Source organism: Sus scrofa, chromosome 2, assembly GCF_054392235.1.
Source record: "Sus scrofa isolate SSC_HxYL_T2T_F1_AM1 chromosome 2, Sscrofa_HxYL_maternal_Yorkshire_Landrace_v2.0, whole genome shotgun sequence".
NCBI classification, from domain to species: Eukaryota; Metazoa; Chordata; class Mammalia; order Artiodactyla; family Suidae; genus Sus; species Sus scrofa.
The window spans coordinates 38,055,280-38,076,641 of record NC_139384.1 but is presented as its reverse complement, the minus strand read 5'-3'; positions in this window follow the sequence as shown (position 1 = coordinate 38,076,641).

Sequence of the window (21,362 nt, the reverse complement as noted above, 5' to 3'; positions counted from 1 at the left end):
TCACCTGACCTTGTAGAGGTCACTTGATTTCTTTTGCTATTAGTTTCTAACTTTTGGACCTTAGGTGGTTGAACAAAGATTCTCCATTCTGTTGAGCCATTGTTTTTTTTAGCAGACATAAGCAAAGGGCTGTTGAGAAGGTAAATGGATATCTAGAGGATGGGGCTCACTCTTAAATTATTCTTTTACATAATTTATTTGTTGAGCTGACACACTCTGCATATATTTTTAGTGGAGAAAGGGAGTCCAAGTCTAAAGCGATTTTAAAATTACTGAATAACATAATCTCTACAATGATCCCCTCTATCTATTTGTTCATTCAGTCATTCAGTAAATATTCTCTGAGATTCTAAAATGTGCCTGCAGTTCCACTTCTTCTTTGATGATCCAATAGTAATTATGAATATTAATACTGCACTTAATATGTACCAGCACTGTTCTAGTTTTTTTATTATTAGTTTCTCAGGATTTTTTTTTTTATCTTTTTATGGCTGCACCTAGGGCATATGGAAGTTGCCAGTATAGGGGCTGAATCAGAGCTGTAGCTGCTAGTCACAGCCACAGCCATACCACCAGATTCAAGCTGCATCTGCGGTCTATACTGTAGCTTGTGGCAATGCTAGATAGATTCTTAGCACACTGAATGAGGCCAGGGATCGAATACACATCCTCATGCATACTGGTCAGATTCTTAACCCATTGAACCACAGTGGGAAATCCTCAGGATTATTTAAGATAGACAGAATGCTTACTTCACAGATGAAGAAATTGAGGTAAAAAAAAATGTTAACAAATTGTCCAAGATCACACAGCTAGTAAGGGGAAATAGGATAGGGATTTGGCCATGAATTTCTGGAATCTTTATGCTTGACCATTTCACTATACTGTCTCTCCTTCAAATGCCAGAGTCCTGCTTTTGTGGAGTTTACACTTTAGAGAAAGAGGTAGCCATTAATGAAGGAAGCACACAGAAAAAAATGTATGACTGCTACAAAGTGTCTCTATACAACATGCCATGGGACAGAGGTGGGACGGTATAAGTATATAGTAGTTGTGTGAAATTCTCACTGAGGAAATTATACTAAACTGAGGAGTTCCCATCATGGCTCAGTGGAAATGAATCCAACTAGGAACTATGAGGTTGCAGGTTCAATCCCTGGCCTCATTCAGTGGGTTAAAGATCCAGTGTTTCCATGAGCTGTGGTGTAGGTTGCAGACGCAGCTCAGATCTGGCATTGCTGTGGCTGTGGTGTAGGCTGGCAGCAACAGCTCTGATTAGACCCCTAGCCTGGGAATCTCTATATGCCATGGGTGCAGCCTTCAAAAGGCAAAAGACCAAGGAGAGGACTAGGATTGACTGGAGACAGTCTCAGGGGCTAGGGAGTGGTGTGCCACAGGCTGGGGAGCAGAAGCAAGTCGCCATTTCTGGGGAGGGCAAGAGGAGGAGGGGCAGACAGCCATAGGAATATCTTTCTCTGCATACATGTGGATTCTTGGGGGTGGCAAAGCTATTGGCAGTAAGACACCTCTTGTGCGAGTTACATGTGGGGGCGCCTTTGCATGGGCTAAACACAGTAGGGTGCATCTTGCATGGTCTATAGGCAGTGGGGGCAAACCACTGCAGTCACCTCAAAGTCCAGAGGTGGGCACAGCCCACCACCAATAGGGGTCCGAGAATAGGCATACATGCGACCCAAGTCACCTCAGAGGTTGACACAAAGGAGGGCACTGCACTGAGTGCCAACCATTGTTTGTTGCTTTCACTTCACCAAAAAAGCACACACCCTGCACTGCTACTGCCAAGTGCTCTCGGCACAACCTACATTTGCCTGAGGGTCACTGGCACTTCCCAGGGCCCTGCAACTAAAAAGCAGCCTGCACCAACTTTTCAGCAGGTCCTTGCCACTGTCAACGGCCCAGCTATCAGGCACTGGCTAGTAGCCCTGCCTGTTGACTCCATCTCCCTAGAAGCACACACAACACTCTATTAAAGGTATAGCACAAACCCTCATAAAATACACAGGGGTGCTTTTTCATATAAATAGGCCTCTATGATTACAGTAGTATTATTCCCTAAACTTCATTTGCAGAGATGCAAGCTAAGTTAAAGGCACTAAAGAGCAGATGAATAATGCAGAGGAATGAATCAATGACTTGGAAGGTAGAATAATGGAAATCATCCAATCAGAACAGCAGACAGAACATCAAATGAAAAAAAAAAACACGAAAGTGATATAAGAGATCTATGGGAAAATATAAAGTGGGCCAATCTACACATAATAGGGATTCCAAAAGGAGAAGAAAAAGAAAAGGGGAATAAAAATATATTTGAAGAAATTATGTCTGAAAACTTTCCAAATCAAAAAAAGTAAACAGACATCAAGATACAGGAAACATAGAGGGTTCCAAACAAGTTAAACCCAAACAGGCCCATGCCAAGAAAGATTGTAATAAAAATGGCAAAAGTTAAAGAGAGGATTCTAAAGACAGAAAAAGAAAAACAGAGTTTATTATAAGCAAACCCCCTTAAGGCTATCAGCTGATTTCTCTACAGAAACACTGCAGACCAGAAGAGAGTGGCAAGATACATTTATTGTTCTAAATGGGAAAAGTTTGAAGCCGAGAATACTCTACCCAAAAGAATAAAATTTAAAATAGAAGGAGAAATATGGAATTTCTCCAAGAAACAAAAACTAAAAGTACAGCAATACTAAACCCATTCTAAAAGAAATACTTAAAGCACTCCTCTAAATAAAAAAGAAATAAGAATAAATAGGATGGACAGTTCCTGTTGTGGCTCAGCAGTTAACAAACCTGACTAACATCCATGAGGATGTGAGTTCGATCCCTGGCCTTGCTCAGTGGATTAAGGATCTGACTTTGCTGTGAGCTGTAGTGTAGGTCGCAGAAGTGGCTTGGATCCCAAGATGCTGTGGCTCTGGTGTAGGCCAGTGGCTACAGCTCTGATTCAACCCCTAGCCTGGGAACCTCAATAAGCTGTGGGCGCAGTCCTAAAAAGACACACAAAAAATACTAAATTGAATGGAAGAAATCACAATTGGAAAGTAATCATTTAAATAAACCAGTATACAGATCTAAAAGTAATTATATGTATTGTGAATATATATATATATATATATATATATATATGTATATATATAAAGCAACAGTAAACACAAGGAACAGCAAAAGGATATGATGATATTAAAAAAGGACTTAAAATCATAAAATGTGGGGAAGAAATATAAGAAAATCTTTACTTTTTTTTTAATGTGTTTGAGCCTATGTGACTATCAGTCTATAGCAAGCAAATATAGGAAGGGTTTAACATACTTGAAAAACAGGGCAAGCACAAATCAAAACCAAACAATACATTCACAAAAACTAAAAAAAAGAGTACACAAGCATCAAATAAAAGGAAATCATCCAACCAAAAAAAGAAAGGAACCAAAGGAGAGACATAGCATCAACTGGAAAACAAGGTTTGAATTGGCAATAAATATATATTTACCAATAATTAGCTTAAATGTCAATGAACTAAATGATCCAATAAAAACACATAAAGTGGGAGTTCCCATCACGGCTCAGTAGAAACAAATCTGACTAGTATCCATGCGGACACAAGTTCAATACCTGGCTTCACTTTGTGGGTTAAAGGATCCAGCATTGCAGTGAGTTGTGCTGTAGGTCACAGACATGGCTCAGATCTGATGTTGCTGTGGCTGTGGCATAGGCCAGAGTCTACAGCTTGGATTCAACTTTGATGCCTAGCCTGAGAACTTCCACATGCCATGTGTGGAGCCCTAAAAAGACAAAAAAAGAAAAAGACTCTACAACTCCACAATATGCTGTCTACAAGAGACTCACCTTAGGGCAAAGGACACATAAAAATTGAAAGTGATGGGATACAAAAAAGATATTTCATGTGAATGGAAAAGACAGGAAAGCAGGAGCTTTAATAGTCATATCAAACAAAATAGATTTAAAATGAAGGCCATAAAGAAAGACAAAGAAGGACACTATTTAATGATAAAAGTATCCATTCAAGAAGAGGATATTACAATCATCAGTATTTATTCCCCTAATATAGAAGCACCTAGATACATACAACAAATACTAACAGACATAAAAGCAGAAATTGATGGGAATATACTAACAGTAGGAGACTAAAACACCCTACTCATATCAGTGGAGTGAGTCAGGTCCTCTAGACAGAAAAGTAATAAGGCAACAGAGATCCTAAATGGCACAATAGAAAATTTAGACTTAATCAACATTTTCAGGACATTACATCCAACAAAATCAGAACATACATTCTACTCATGTGCACATTGAACATTCTCAAGGATTGACCACATACTGGGGCACAAAACCAACCTCAACAAACTTAAGAGTAGAGAAATTATTTCAACTATTTTCTCTGACCACAATGGCATGAAACTAGAAATCAACCACAGGAAAATAAATGAGAAAACAACTGACTACATGGAGACCAAACAACATGCTACTAAACAACCAATGGGTCAATGAGGAAATCAAAATGGAAGTTTAAAAATACCTTGAGACAAATGATAATGAAAACACAACAATTCAAAATCTATGGGATTCTGGAAAAGCAGTGCTTTCAAGGAAAATTCATAGCAATACAGGCCATCCTCAAAAGAGAAGAAAAAATCTCAAATCAACATCCCACCACTTAAAAGAATTAAAAAAGAAGAACAAACAAAACCTAAAGTCAGCAGAAAAAAAAGGAAATCATAAAGATCAGAGAGGAAGTCAATAAAATAGAGATTTAAAAAACAATAGAAAAAAATCAATAAAACCAAGAGCTAGTTCTTTGAAAATGTAAACAAAATTGACAAACCTCTGGCCAGACTCACCAAGAAGAGGAGAGAAAGAGCTCATATAAACAAATAAGAAATGAGAAAGGAGAAATCTCAACAGATATTGCAAAAATACAAAAAAAAAACCCAGAATATTATGTACAATTATATGCCAACAAATTTGACAACCTAGAAGAAATGAACAATTTTCTAGAGACATATAGCTTACCAAGATTGAGTCAAACGGAAATAGATCACTAAAACAGACCAATCACTAAAAATGAAATTGAATATTTAAGAAAAACACTCCCTACAAACAAAATTCCAAGACTAGATGGCTTCATATGTGAATTCTACCAAATATACAAAGAAGAAGCTACACACGTCCTTCTTAAACTTTTCTAAAATGTTGAAGAAAAAGGAATAATCCCAAAGACATTCCATGAAGCCACCATTATCCTAATACAGAAACCAAAGATACTACCAAAAAAGAAAATTATAGGCCAATATCTTTGATGAATATAGATGCGAAAATTCTCCACAAAACTCTAGCCAACCAAATCTGACAACATATCAAAAAGATCATATACCATGACCAAGTGAGATTCATCACAAGTTCATAGGGATGGTTCAACATATGCAAATCAATCAGCTTCATACACCACACTAACAAAAAAGTCAAAAACCACATGATCAACTCAGTAGAGCCAGAAAAAGCATTTGATAATATCCAATGCCCATTCATGATTTAAAACTCTTACCAAAGTGGGTATAGAGGGAACATACTTTAACATAATCAAGGCCATTTATGACAAACCCACAGCCAATATAAAACTCAAAAGAGAAAAGCTGAAAGCCTTCCCAACAATATCTGGAACAAGATAAAGATGCTCAGCAGTTTTAGTCAACATAATGCTGGAAGTTCTAGAATTATCAAATAAACAATCAAATAAACAAAAGAAATAAAAGTACCCAAACTGGAAGAGAAGAGGCAAAATTGTCACTCTGCACAGATGACATGCTATTGTATAGAAAACCCTAAGGACTCCATACAAAAACTACTTGAACTCATCAATTAGTTCAGCAAAGTAGCAGGATATAAGATTAATAGTCTGAACTTGGTTGCATTTATGTATACTAACAATGAAATATTAGAAAAGGAACACAAAAATATAATACCTTTTAAAATTACACTCAGAAAAATTAAATACTTAGGAACAAAGCTGACCAAGGATGTCAAAGACTTATTGCTGAGAAATATAACAAATTAATCAAAGGAATGAAAGAGGAAGGAGATGGAAAGATATTCCATGGTCCTGGATTGGAAGAATTAATACTGTTAAATACTGTTAACCTGACCATGCTACCCAAAGCAATATAGAGATTCAGTGCAATCCTGATCAGATTACCCATGGCATTTTTCACAGAACTAGAACAAACAATCCAAAAATTTATATGGAACCATAAAAGACTAGAATTGCCAAAACAATCCTGAGGAACAAAAAACCAAGCAGGAGGCATAACTCTCCCAGACTTCAGGCAATATTACAAAGCCACAGTAATCAAGACAATGTGGTACTGGTACCAAAACAGGCACATAGACTTATGGAACAGAGTCAAGAACCCAGAAATAAACCCAGACACCTATGGTCAATTGATCTTCAACAAAGGAGGCAAGAATTTGAAATGGGAAGAAGACAATCTTTTCAGCTTGCGGTGCTGGGAAAACTGGATAGCTGCATATAAATTGATGAAACTAGAATACACCCTCACACCATGCACAAAAATAAACTCAAAATGTCTTACAGACTTAAACATAAGGCAAGACACCATAAAACCCTAGAAGATAACATAGGGAAAGCATTCTCTGACATCAATCATAACAAATATTTTCTTAGGTCAGTCTCCAAAGAAATAGTTTCAAGTGATGCAAATGACATCACTTAATCTCCAAAATATATTAACAACTCATACAACTCAAAAGAAAAAAAAATTTTGAGAAATGGGCGGAAGACCTAAATACTCACTTTTCCAATGACATACAGATAGATGGCCAATAGGCACACTGAAAAAAATGCTCAACATAACTAATTGTTAGAGAAATGCAAATCAAAACTACAATGGGATACCACCTCACACAGGTCAGAATGGCCATCATTAGTAAGCCTACAAATAATAAATGATAGAGAGGGTGTGGGGAAAAGGGGACCCTACTACATTGTTGGTGGGAATATAAATTCGTATAACTACTATGGAAAACACTCTGGAGGTACCTCAGAAAACTAAATACAGAACCACAATATGATCCAAAAATTCTACTCCTGGGTATATATCAGGACAAAACATTCATTCAGAGAGATACATGCACCCCTATGTTCACTGGAACACTATTACAATAGCGAAGACATGGAAAAAACTTAAATGACCATTGGCAGATGAATAGATTAGGATATGATATATATACAATAGAATACTACTCAGCCATAGAACATGCCATTCGCAGAAGCATGATGAAAATAAAGACTCTCATACTAAGTGAAGTGAGTCAGAAGGAGAAGGACAAATGCCTTATAATATTATTTATATCTGGAATCTAATATTTGGCACAAATGAACCTATTTACAAGAAAAAAAAAACTCATGGACATGGAGAACATACTTGTTGTTGCCAAGGGGTAGGGGAAAGGAGTAGGATGGACTGGGAGTTTTGTCTTAGTAGATGCAAACTATTGCATTTTGAATGGATAAGCAAAGATATCCTGCTGTATAGAAAGGGGAATTATGTCTAATCACTTGAAATGGAACATGATGGAAGATAAAGTAAGGAAATTTAAAAAAATATATATATATATATGTATATATAAAACTGGGTCACTTTGCTGTAGAGCAGATATTGAAAGAACATTGTAAATAAACTATAATAAAAAATAAAAAAAAGAAATATCCAAAGCTATTCTTCATGCCTTTCCTTGTAATAACATGTTAAGTATGTAAATCTTAGTGTACACTTTGCAGAGTCTACATCTTGAAATGGTCATGTTTCCAACATAGAATAAAATGCACTGCTGACACTTTGCTGATGAAATCCATAGAAAATGACTTAACCAGGTGATTTGGACATAGTGAAAGAGGAACTATACAATGGGTAAAAAGTGGGGATATTATGCGTAAGAGAAATTGGTAATTAAGAGCACATTTTAAATCCACATGTTTAATCTGTGAAATAAATCCCTCTGAAGTAAATGCAGCATAAATAAAATTGAATGTACCTACTAGATGTGTTTCCAGTCACCTGTTACACAGTGTTAATATGTAGATACTGGATTGAATATTAGCCTAATAAATGTTTGCAACTTTGGAAAGGTGTGAGATAGAAAATAAGTTTTCCCTGAATCAGCAGAACTGTGGACCAGTTATATATGTTCCAAAAACAAATTAGTATCAAGTTGATGAAATAACTTATTTGATCTTTGAAAAAGGAAGCACCTTCTCACATTTTACTCCCCTGGAAATGAAGAGATAAAAAGGGGGAGAAATATGAACCCTTGAAGAAATATCCTCATTCATCTCATAATTGACTCATTTTTTGAATGAAAATTTAGGGCAGATCTTTCTCCTCTGCAACTTTAATCTCACTTTCTATTTCCTCTTTGATGATCACTTTACTTGCATTCATGGTTTTTTGGTTTTGGAGTTTAAAAATTTTAGAAATTTCCAGGATCTATTTGTTTTACTCATGGACAGATCATCATTAACTGAAATGTAATAATTGCTCACTTACCTTCTCATGCATATGTATGTACATGATACACACTTACACATGCTCCTGTCTGCATTCGCCCATCATAGGCATTACAATAGTAGTATCTATGCATATGTTTGTGCTTTCTGGCATTTGTGAATATTCTATTTTGTGGAAGCATACACTTAGTATATGATTACCATCATATATCTCTATCCATGTACATATATGCCTCGATGCATATATGCATAGTTAAGTGAATGCCCAGTCCAGTTACAATGACTATGCTCTACTGAGCTAGGCTAGGCAAATGGATTAGCATCTTAAATCAGTTATATAATGTTGACAAGCATCCCCATCCCTCAACTACCACCAATGCTTGCCTCATATACCCCTTTATGTTTCTTTCATTTGTCTAAATTTAGACCTAGAGTAGGGAATTACATTTGGAGTTATTCACTGGATGGTCTAAAAAGGGGAATTTCTTTCAGCATGATTTTTTATGTATGGAGCCTTAAGGGAATTTACCGACTATCTTTAAAGTAACCGAAGTATTCCTTTTTTAATTTGGGGAGGATGAGGTGAGTAATTATACTATTCATTATACTACATGCTCTGACAGTAATAAAGCAGAGATACCCACACAGATAAATAAGAATGAAATCATAAGATCAAGGAAAAGGAGGTATTTCACTTATCTCAAATGTTAATGAGATAATGTTCTCATGACAGGAATTTGGTATAGAAGTCTCCTCCAGGTACTTTTAAATCACCACACTTTTTAAAATCAGTGTCTTTTTATGTGTAAATATTTTGCTTAGGTTTTTGTCTTTTTTCTCTCTCTCTTTAAAGGGATACATTATTACTCTGTTAGCAATGTGTTTAATTTGAAATGTGGGTAAAATACAAGTAAATGTATGGCTGCAACTTGCAGAATAAGATATTAGTTACTCCATGATACAGCTGGTAAGGTTAAATGGCTTTTACTTAAGATCTGGGGTACTTCACATAATTTTGTTTTCTCAGATAATCTGAAAATAGATTTGTCTGATGGATGCATACAGCATAAGTTTGTAGGAGCTCCCACTTCTATTGTTCAACACCTACTGTTAACTATTGTTCTTTCACATCTCATAGATTTTAATGTCTCTTGTTATTTCCTTACAGATTAATAAATTCTCCTCTAAAGGAAGACCTGTGTGCATTGCTTAAGCCAAGGGTTAGAGCACACATGATGGTGGTGGTAGATTTATTTTTAGGAAATCCTTAAAAGCCTTCCTGAGCTTGGGTCTCAATTTTGTGACTTGAAATATACTATTTCCAGATCAGATTTCCATAACTTACTTCACTGTGTGCATATACCTAAACCTTTAGGAGTATACACATTATCACACCAGAAGTGTTACAACATGATTATGAGCAGGAACCTGAAGTCAGATTGATTGAGTTAAATTCTTTGTTCAGCTTCTTAACTGTGTGACCTCAGACAATTAGCTAACCTCTGTATGTCAATATATCACCAGTAAATTGGGAATAATAAAATGGCATACCTCATAATAATAGCTATTTCCTTTAAGTATTCTTTTGTGGGACAAACAGTAACCACTTAATATACACTATGTATTTCTTTTTTAAAGGTATCCATACATTTACAAAAGCCTAGTAGGAAATTTAATACACATTTGTAATTGGACACATGTATAGTATATTTCTCTTTCTGAGTGTGTATGTGTGTGTGGGGGGAGAGATTAACTGTAGTTACGTTTTGTCTTGCTTAAAAGAGAACTCTAATTTTGATTATCTAAAGAAAGATAAAACTGGATTTGTCTAGATAACGCTATGTTGAACTCATAATTCTTAAGATAGATGAGTCAAAATATGATCATCCTTTTAAATCCCTGGGTAGAGGCATGAAATGTCTCTGCACTTATTTACACAATATTATCAAATAATTTTTCTCCTATAAACATCCAATTTCTGTCTCCTGTTGAGAGTGAAAAATACTAATTAGTTTCCTAAGAATTTTATAAGAATGTAATTATGTCCTTTACTCTTTTGTGTAAATTATTTCCCAGATTTTTTTAACCTTAATAGGTAATAACATCTGGGAAAAATGAGAAGTTAATTTACCTCAAATTGCAACCATAATAATGTCAGTAAGATGTATTATAGGCTCTAATCCAAGTAGATGTTGGAAAATTCTTTCCAAAAATTGAGTGAATAAAATATTTAAATGCTTCAGTAATATTTTATAGAATAAGAAAAATATATGCATTCCAGATTATTCTTTTGCTTTACCATTTTTTTTTAACTTGCAAAGGCCTTGTTGTAGTTTTTCTGGGTCCTTTAAAACACCAATAAAACGTTAATCAAAACCAAGCCTCATTTCAAATTTTATGGTAGAAATGATTCTACACACATTCATTACTTTTTTGAAATTAGATTTTTATTCTCTTTTGGGAAAGAGAAGCATCAAATTTCCTTTTCAATCTTTCTGCATCCACACTTCAAAGCTTCAAAGCCTAGTGGACTTCTTTATACCCTCCCTTTTTCCCATTCTCCCTTTATTAAAAGAAAATATGTGAACAGACTCCTTCCTGATGTGCCCTCAAATTTCTTTTGAGGGAGTAAATGAGATAAGGTCTCTGTGGACCTAAAACCCCCTTGAAAAGTTTGAAATTCTTCTAACCAACCACTCATTAAATACAAAGGTTTTACACTCTATGCTACAGTGTATTCACTACATAGTATCCACACGGATTCTTTAAAAAAAAAAGAAAAAAGAAAGAAAAAAAAAGGTTACATTTTGACATTTCTCTCTTTAAAACTCCCCAAGGGTTTTCCAAATCACTGAGAATTATATTTGAAAAAAAGTATCCTCATCATGGCCTACTAGACCCCTCAGTGCCAGGCCTCCCTTTCTTGGAGAGATGAAGAATTTCCTACCACTTCTGCACGGCTCACTTGACTCCCTTCATACTGGCCTCTTTGCTGGGCCTTGAACCTGCTGAGAAGCTCTTGTCCAGTGTCTTAGTCCTGCTGGTACCTCTGCCTGTGAGGTTTCTCTCTATATATTCAGCTCACCAGGTTTATACTCTATTTAAATTTCACCATATAAGAAGGATCATCCTTGGAATTCTGGTTGTGGCTCAGCGGTAACGAACCTGACTAGTGTCCATGAGGATGCAGGTTCAATTCCCCCAGCCTTGCTCAGTGGGTTAAGGATCTGGCATTGCTGTAATCTGTGTTGCTGTGGCTGTGGTGTAGGCCTGCATCTACAGCTCTGATTTGACACCCCCGCACCACCCGCAAAAAAGAAGGATCATCTTTGATTTGCCTATCTAAAAGGGTACCCTTATCCCATCCACTCTACTGTCATCACCATCAATTCCCTTACTTTGTTTTTCTTCTCTGCATAAAATGCGTCAGTCTCTCAATGACTTTATATTACATAGGTATTTGTATATTTATCAGTCTCCTACTTCTAAATTGTAACCTCCTAGAGAGTAGGGCTTTGTTCTATTTCCTTTCTTGCCATGTTCCCAGAGCCTGGCACAACTAGGTACTCAGGAAACATAGGTTGAACAAATAATGTAAAATACATTGTCTCAGGTGGCTTCAGTTCTTCCATTGCATCAAAGTGAGATGAGACTTATGCTGAATGTTTAAAAAAAAAAAAATCCTTAGTCCATGCCTGTCTCTGGAGGAAAATCAGCCTACTGGCCTTGGGTAAGTCACTTAAAACAGGAGAAGGATAGTTTAAGCATTTATGCTTTATGAAGCTATTTAAGCTTTATTTACTCTCCATTTTATTTACTCTCCCAACCAAATTTCCCTAAAATTCCTAATAGAGCTACTTACAGAAAAATGAACACAAAAAGTTTGACTCTAAAAAGAATAGCCATAGCTTTTGCTAAACAAAATGATGAAATAATTTGAAACAAATGTAGGTGACTTTTAGCAAAACAATTCAGTTTTCTTAATAGACCAGTTTATCAGATTATGAACGCAATTGTTTGAAAACTACCTGACATGCCCAAGGCACATGAATCCAGAAGTGATGAGAAAGTTAATGTTGTCCTATGTATCCATCATTTAATGTACCTCCTACTTTTAAATTTATATTAGCAGTGCAAAAGATTCCTCAGCTATTCCTTAGCCTCCAGAATTACTGCAACAGATTTCCTTGTTCTGCATCTGAGGACTCTGCTTTTTTTTTTTTTTTTTCAAGATGAATCTCTCCAAACTAAAGTTTAAACCATAGTAGTTTATAAATAGTCTATGCCACCTATATGATGATTATTCTTTACATGCCAGAGCTGTCTTAGTTTCCTGTTATAGGAGAACGACCTTGTTAACACAAACTTTCTCTGTTCTAAGGTTTTTCCTTGCAGTATACTTACAGGCTCTTCATAACGGAAAAATTATCCACTGTCTTCCAAATATTGAAGCTTTCAGCCAGAAGTGAAGCAATGTTGCTTGGTGCCCCATTTCTGGTCTACTTCTTGCACAGAAATAAGCATGCTAGACAATGTCAACAAGTTGGCAAGGCAGTGGCTTTTTTTCCCCTTTCCTGCTTAGATGTATTAAAACACTGAATATGGTTACTGATGGCTGATACTACAATTCATTTTTTCTAACCACAATTATCTAATTGGCATAGAGCATGACTATAATGGGATCTCCACAGAAACAGCTCCTTTTGGGTTTCTGGTTTCAATATTTTTAAGAGTAAACTATTATAAAATATTTTGAACTGTGATTTAATTTCTCCCTTCAGCAGGACAAGGGGTTTTTGTATTTGGCAATGGATTTTAGGTATGGAAGGGGCCTCCAGATATCTTACAGTGGAGGAACAAAACTCTAGCGAGTAGGGAGCAAAAAAATTGGCAGGAGCTAGAAGTCTGCCTTTACCATTGTCAGAGAAGTGACTGTGATCAACAAATCGGTCATTGTTGATGATTGTGAAAGGCCTTACAATGTGAATATTTTCAACAAGTATGCTAGTGAGTAGGTCATTAAGGAACCTGAACTTGGACATTTCTCGAATACATTATAATCTTAGCCTCAAGTCTTTCCACATCTTCAGAGAAGATTAGAGGAAGCAGGTGGCCTTGAATTCAGTTAAGTTGCTATTTTGTCTCCTTCAAGAAGCAGCAATAATTCCAAAATTTATTTTTTTTTTCTGAGTGGGTTTTGAGTCAAGATAGTAGCCAAAAATCTTTAAAGAGATGGAAATAGGAAATATGGGTATAAAAAGCACATCAGAATATTTCATACTTTACTTGCAACTTTTTCAGGACTTAAAGTCCAAACTTCCCACCAAGAACCACAAAGCCTTACAAGATCTGGCCTCTGGCAGTTTCCAATTTGACCACCTCCCCTGCCACTCACCACTTCTCTCACTGCTCTCCAGCAAAAAGGCTGGCAGTATACATATAACACTGCAAAAATCCTACTAGGGCTACTAATCACAATCACAGTATTTTACAGTTCTTACAAGGTACTCGTAATTCTTCCAACCACATCATATACATATTTTAACCCAATTTTCACCACAGCCAGCAAAATGAGTTATATAATTTTTACATTTTATATTTGAGGACACTGAAGCACAGAGAATTTAAGCAAATCACCCAAAATCACATACCTGCTAGGTAGCAGGGTTGGATCTGAACTAGGCAGCTTGACTTTAGAGTTAATCCTCTTAACCACCTTGCCTCCCTGCAAACCAGACCTCTACTCTCTCCTGCTTATTAATACTCTCCAATGCCTGGCTGTCTCATGTCAAATAAAATTCAGTGCAGGAGTTCTTTGAGTTCTGATTCCTGCCTGTCCCTTTAAACCTGCCCTTTCCCATGAATCAGTTCTATATTTTGAAGGACCCAAGGCTAAATGAAATGTGGCGCCATCGGTTGACAATCATTGATGTTTATGACAGTGACAGAGAGTATCAAACCAAGCAGAGGGCCCTTCTGAGATGCAGGACCCTCAGTGGTAAAAATGTCCTTTACGTTACCAGATCACAAATAAAACTAGCAACAGCTTTTTGTTATTTTATGATGCCCTATTAGACTGTACACTCTAAGAGAACAGGGGATCCAGTTTAAACTGCTTTCTGTTATTTAGCAATTAGCACAATTCTGGGCACCATAGATGCTTAAAAAGATGTTTTGATGTTAATTGACAAATTGAAAGGTTTCAAGCAGTTCAGGCAGAGACTAGCACTTGGAATTTTACATAAGCATGTTCTCTAATAGCACAGAATGCTTTAAATACAAGAGTATAAGAAGGTCAATGCTGAGACTTAACCTCACTGTTCTTTATGAATAAAAAGATCTTACCACTCTCAGCCTTAGGCCCTTTCTCATTTTCATAAATCAAAAATAGCACAGTTAACACTTGCTACCTCTAGGTTCAAACCTCACTTTAATACCGATTATTTAAAATATGTAAAATGAGATCTGACCCAAGCTGCGTAGATTAGATATCCATTGAGGAAGTGTGGATGCGGGCATACTAAAAACTTTTGAAGCAATTATTATAGAGCATAATTTTAACTAGAAATGGCATTATTGTCTGTAATATGACAGTCCAAAGATTTTGATGCCTACCTAGGTAAAGAAGTTAACCCCTCTACGGCTATTTCTTATCTACAAAACTAAGAAACTGGATGAGATGACATACATGTCTGCTTTCAGTTCTGGAATTCTGTGACTATTAAGACAACCTAATTTATTAGTGGGAGCAAGTAGTTTGCCTTCTGGCAAAAACACTTCTTGTTTATTAGAAAAGGTTTTTAAGATTGTACTTCTTGCACTTGACCCAAGAACTTTTTCCTTGTAAAAATCATCTTCAGCCCTCCTTTAGAGCAAAAGAATTTTCTATTTTACTAGCATTTTAAAAATTAATTGTATGACTCATGAGACCATTGCAGGTGCCATTTACTCCATCCTAAATAAAAATTTCATAATGTCAGCTGTTCTTAAAAAATAAAAAAATCTTGTAAAAAATCTATTTGTCCGGTGGCATTCTTATTCACACATACCACAGACCTCTAATAATTACATATTACCAACAAAAATGTTTATATTTAGAAAATGTAACATTTAACATGTATTTCTATTACTAGCAAGATAGAATGTTTCTCACCAGATAATGAAAATGACTGCTTATATAATCAGAAACAATTTGATATCTATTTTTTATTATTCCACCTTTATTAATTAGAAGTCTATCAAAAGCCATTAGTTTCCCCCATTTAATTAGTTAATTAATTAACTTATTTTTAGTAGTTTTGACTGGAGGATATTTATTTTTCCAATGACTCATAATCCATTATTACCATTGTTATTATTTTTTATTATGATAAGAACACTTAACATGAGATCTACTCTCTTAAATTGTTAAGTACACAATACAGTATTGTTAACTTTAGGCACAACATTGTAGGACAGATCCCTAGAACTAATTAATATTGTGTAACTGAAACTTTATATCCAATGAGCAGGAACTCCCCATTCCCCCTTCCATCCAACCTCTGGAAAATACCATTCTCTCTCTGCTTTTATGAGTTTGACTATTTTAGGTACTTCATACAATGGAATTATGTGGTATTTGTCCTTCTGTAACTGGCCAATTTCACTTAGCATAATGTCCTCAAGGTCTATCCATATTGTCACATAAATAAGGATTTCCTTCTTAAAGGATAGATAATATATCATTGTATATATATACATTTTCTTTATCTATTCATCCATCAATGTATATTTATGTTGTTTCCATATCTTGGCTAATGTTTATAATGCTGCAATGAACACAAGTTTGGATTTATTTTTCAAGATCCTGATTTCAATTATTTTGTATATAAATACCAAAAAGTGGAATTGTTGGATCATATGGTAATTACTCATGTCAAACTTAAAAGACCCTGAATAGCCAAAATAACCTTGAGATATAAAAAGAAAACTGGAAACATCACTATTCCTGGTTTAAAATATATTGCAAAACCACAGTAATTAAAGCAGAACAGTAATCACATAAAGACAGACATATAGACTAATGGAAGAGAATAGAGAGCCTAGAAAAAAAACCCTTGCATATACAGTCAAATGATCTTCTAATAAGAATATACAGTGGGGAAAAGAGAGTCTCTTTGATAAATGGTATTGTGAAAACTGGGTATACTCTCCATTTCTTTAACAAAAATGCATTTTCATACTTTATACCTTTCCTTGCCAAATACACATGCAACTTTCCCTGTATAGCTTGCATTCAGATTTTTTCCGTCATACTTTGATTTCTACTTGTTTCTTTTACATATGTTGATTACCACTTTTAATCCTTAGTAACCTTAACATTCAGTGAAAACTAGGAAGTGTGCAGTTGAAAACTGTAGAACATATTAATAAGCTAAAATATGACAAACTGAAATTCATATTCAGAAATTAATATTCCAGTATTTTGTCTTATTTGGAAATGACCTAGATATTTGATGAATATTTATCATTTAACTTAATTTAGCATAGCTTAAGGTTTCAAATTATCAAAACAACTGTTGAAATGACTTTTAAGTAGACATATCATAAAAAATAATTATTATTGAAAAGCTCATTTATAAATTGTCATACCACTTCTATTTAATTCACTTGTTCATAAAATTATGCTTGAATTACTCATGAAAATTTCATGAGACATTAAACAAAGCTAGTCTTCATCTTAAGTTACTTTGCTTATTGACAAATTGGGCAAGTATCAAAAATATCAGAGAAGCACAGTCCTCTTCTCACAGCAGAAACGAATCCAAGTAGGAACCATGAGGTTGTGGGTTTGATACCTAGCCTCATTTAGTGGATTAAGGATCTGGCATTGCCGTGAGCTGTGGTGTGGATTGCAGATGCGGCTTGAATATGGTGTGGCTGTAGTTGGCAGCTGTAGCTCTGATTCAACCCCTAGCCTGGTAATCTCCATATGCCATGGGTGTGGCCCTTTAACAAAAAAAAAAAAAAAAAAAAAAAAAAAGGAAAAAATATCACAGAAGCAAAGAACCTAAAAAGTTAAACATACAGTTCTTCCTTTAAAAAAAATGTTATTCTTGACATGAATCAAGCCATTTATTTTCATTGTACTCTTTGCTTTTAGGTTGAATTTATAATTTGTAATTTTATAATCTTCAACATCCAGTAGAGGCATCATACGCTTGTTTGATTAGTAAATCTGGGCAGAAAAAAATATGTTCTCATTATACATAATGCTGACAAATTTGGAGACATGCCTGTTTTTATTTTACTGACAACTTTAAAACCAACTTTATTATCACAGATTATCCCAGATCATGTGCACAGGGAACTATATCCAATCACTTGTGATAGAACATGATGGACAGTAATATGAGAGGAGTTCCTGTTGTGGCTCAGCAGGTTACAAACCTGACCAGTAACCATGAGGATGAGGGTTCAATCCCTGGCCTTGCTTAGTGGGTTAAGTATCTGACATTGCCATGAGCTGTGGTTTGGGTTGCAGACATGGCTTGGATCCCATATTGCTGTGGTGATGGTGTAGGCCAGCAGCTGCAGCTCCAATTCAACCCCTAGCCTGGGAACTTCCACATGCTGCAAGTGCAGCCCCCTCCCCCCCAAAAAAAAGCATATATATATATGACTGGGTCACGTTGCTGTACAGAACATTGTAAATCACCTATACTTTAATAAAAATAAATTAAAAACAGGGCATTTTCTATATTTTTCAGTGTTTTAGAAATAATTTATGTGAGTACTCATTTATCTTTTATGTTTTTTTTTTTCCTTTTTCTTTTTTTTGGTCTTTTCAGGGCAGCACCTGAGGCATATGGAAAGGAAGTTCCCTTCCCAGCTAGGGGTAGAATTGGAGTTATAGCTGCCAGCCTACACCACAGCCACAGCAAATTGGGATCCGAACCACATCTGCCACCTACACTAGAGCTCAATACAGCTCACGGCACTGCAGGATCCTTACTCCACTGATCAAGTCTGGGGACTGAATCCACATCCTCCTGGATACTAGTCAGTTTTGTTACCACTGAGCCATGATGGGAACTCCTCACCTATATTTTATCTAATTAAATGGAACTCCTTTAATAGACTTTGTAAATTAATTTAGTAATACCATCTGCAGATAGAAAAATACCACATATCTATAACATACATATGGAGAGACAAACATACAGACAGATGCAAAGATCTTATGGTTTTCATTTTTAAAATGTAACCACGAGTCAATAAAACATAATAATGCAAACTCATTGATTTATAGCCACTTGACATTGTTATCTGAATTGTATTTCTGGCAAATGGAAAAAAAAATAAGATTAACCTACTCAATATAAGGACTAATTCTTTTTACCAATATTCAGAGACAAGGCTTTTAAGATTCTCTTTTGCCCTGATATGTAATCTATGGAAGCTGTGGACTGGATTACCTTTTAGGCAAAAGACTGAGGAGACATCTAGCAGCCGTCAGGATGTCTCTAAGTCTATCTAAGTAGATAAAATATCTACTCTGTTTCCAATGAGACTTTTTCCTTTTCAGCTTCAGGTAGCTGTGTTTGAAGGTTTGTTACAAGCCTGGGATGGAGGGTAGGGGGCCTACAGTTCAAGTGACTCTAGGGAGCTGAGGGGCTGAAGTTGGAAGGAAAAGATGTGGCAGAAATAGACTGAAGGATGGAGGAGGTAGGAATTTGGAGGACATATCAAAGGATCCAAGGGAACTGGATAGAAGATCTGAGGTTGCAAAAGGGAGGAGGAGGAGAAGCAATGAGAAAGAAGAGAGCAGTTTGAGGGTAGTCAGTTTGGGGTGATCTCAAGTTTCCCTAAGAAGGCAATGAAGTTCAAAATTACCCTAAGTGATGGTGTTCCCTGGTGGTTCAGCGCATTGAGGATCCAGTGTTATCACTGCTGTGGCCTGAGTTCAGTTCCTGGCCTAGGAACTTCCACATGCCATAGGTGTGGCCAGAAAACAAGCAAATACAAAATTACACTCAGTGATATCATCCCAACAAGAAAGAGGTGGATAGAACTGTCAGAACATATAGTCTTCATGGGTTTGAGAAGGAGGTTTTAGTCTGCTGAGAATTTCCCACTTGAAGAGCAGAACCAAATAGAGAGAACAGAGATTCTTTTAAAAAATAACTCTTCAGAATTCTCGCTGTGACTCAGTGGGTTAAGAATCCGACTATAGCAACTTGGGCATGGGTTTTGTCCCTGGCCCAGCACAGCAGGATGAAGGATCTACCACTGCTGCAGCTGTGGGTTGGATACAATCCCTGGCCTGGGAACTTCCATATGCCATGGGTGTGGCCATAAAAATAAAAATAAATAACTCCTATTAGTCTCTAAATATAAGCTTCCAATTAGGCCAAGTTCTGACCGTAAAACTGCTCACTCTATCTATCTATCTATCTATCTATCTATCTATCTATCTATCTATCTATCTATCTATCTATCTATCTATCATCTATCTATCTATCTATCTATTTTATCTATGTGTTTATCTATCTAATTACCTACCTACCTTTTTCAAAAATCTTATAATCGGGATTTAGGATAAATGTGAATAGTCCTGGAAATGTTTAACTCTTTCAAACAACAACAACAAAAACCCAAAAAACAAAACACCAAGGTATATCTATTGAGTGACCAAAAAGAAAAAAACAAAAAACCACAGTGTAACAAGAATTTCATTATTTGACAATTCATGCAAGAGTCTTCCCCAGAAAAGGTACATCTTTTGCTTCTTTAGCAATCATCCTAAGATTCAAAACCACTTCCAAATGTAGAAGAAAGAAAGGAAGGGAGGGAGGCAGGAAGGAAGGAAAGAAAGAAAGAAAGAAACAGAAAGACAGTAAATCCTCCTTGAGAGCTGGCAATGGGTGTATATTAGCTACTATTTCAATGCAACCTAAACTTCTGTCTGACTGCATTCTTCAGGCCCCCAAACTGATGGTTGGCCTCCTAAACACCAGAACTAGCAAACTGCCTGCCTTGATAGCAGAAAGCCAAGACAAACTTTCAGGACACAAAACAAACAAGAAAGCAAGAGTTGTCCCTGGGAGTGAAACAAACAAACAAACAAACAAAAACAATAACCAGTGTATAGCCCAAAGCCATGTCTAACCAGAATCACCATCCAAATAACTATTTTTTTCAAATGTTTTTCTCCTCCCAGTCTAAAGTTAAAAGGAAGTGATGACATACATTTTTTTTTTTACTTCCCCTCTCACTGGGCACTACAGACAGAGAGCCGGAAGAGCTGACCTTGGGATTCTTACCCTTCACAGCCCTTTGCTAGTTTTCCCAGGGTCCCATCTGTAGGCTCCAGAGTGATAGGTCTGTCTTGGCCATCCCTTCATGGTCAGTTGTAAGGGAGGAAAAGTATATTTTCCATCTACTCTTAAATTCTCTACTGGGACCCCTAAAACAAAAGAAAGATTCACAAGAGAAAAACATACAAATCTACTGAATGTAAATTTTATGTAACACAGGATACTTCATGAGGAAATGAAGATCCAAAGACACAGTTAAATCTGATGTTTTCATGAGAGTTTTGATGAGGAGTGAAAAGTCATGGAAAGATGTGATAAAACAAAGACTATGAGCTGAGTGCTGTAAATAGGTAAACTTCCTTAGTGGGGCTTGTTCATCAGACTCCTTTCTGCCATTCCTTCATCTTCATAAAGATGAATGTTCCATTCCTGCAGGTATAGGAAGGTCACCTCTCATGTGACAATTATATGACTGCTTCAGAAAAACTATCAGAAAGTCC